At 34.1% G+C, this 914-nt stretch overlaps 1 non-coding gene across 1 annotated transcript; it reads left to right on the top strand.

Annotated features, from left to right (window-relative positions):
• Positions 1-477: 477 nt before the first annotated feature.
• LOC143652931 (U6 spliceosomal RNA) lies at positions 478-584 on the top strand. The gene has a single exon (XR_013160978.1). It is a non-coding gene; the product is annotated as a U6 spliceosomal RNA (small nuclear RNA).
• Positions 585-914: the final 330 nt, after the last annotated feature.

Raw genomic sequence — 914 nt, 5'->3', positions numbered from 1 at the left:
CCCCAAGAAAAATATAAGGTTATCCTCTTATAGTCCACTGCTTGTACTCAGCTGCCTTTAGTTAATTTCAATCCTTGATAATAGCAAAAGCACTGTTAGCAGGAACCCATTTGCTGATTCCGTAAACCTTGGCTGTATCACTGATGTCTTCTCACATTACTGTTCTTTGAATGATGCCAAATAAATTTTCGGCTAATTTCCTTTAAGCAGATGCTTTCTATTAGTTGCCCCAAGATTTTCTAACCATCAGGTTATGGTATGATTTTTATATCTTGGCTGTTTTATGCCAATCTTAAACAAATGCAGATTCAAGGTTTAAAAAATTCTTTTCCTAAGGAGCTTTAAGAATGAGAAAGGAGACATTCCTTAATTTCACAGTTCAATGAACAGCTCAAGTAGCTGGATCTATCTGTGTGCACGTGTACTGAGGATGGAATGTTAGCAAACACTGACCCGAAGTTAAAATCTCATGAAACCGTGCTTGCTTTGGCAGCACATATACTAAAACTGGAACGATACAGAGAAGATAAGCATGGCCCCTGTGCAAGGATGACACACAAATTCATGAAGTGGTCCATATTAAAAAACATATATATATATCTCATGAAACCAAAGAATTTTTTTTTTTTAAATATACTTACCCATATGATTACCTTTACTGGAGGTGTAAAGGTAATCTTCTTTTGGTTAATGGAACTTTATTGAGATATATTCACACACTATATAATCATCCAAAGTGTCACAGCATCATCATACAGTTGTGCATTAATCACAATCAAATTTTGAACATTTTCATTACTCCAGAAATAAAAAAATAAATAAAAAATAAAAAGAACACCCAAAACATTCCCCCCCCCCCATTTTAGATTTATTCTTTGTCCTTATTTTCTACTCATCTGTCTATATACTGGATA

Source organism: Tamandua tetradactyla, chromosome 12, assembly GCF_023851605.1.
Source record: "Tamandua tetradactyla isolate mTamTet1 chromosome 12, mTamTet1.pri, whole genome shotgun sequence".
Taxonomy (NCBI): domain Eukaryota; kingdom Metazoa; phylum Chordata; class Mammalia; order Pilosa; family Myrmecophagidae; genus Tamandua; species Tamandua tetradactyla.
This window is presented reverse-complemented; position numbering and strand designations above follow the sequence as displayed.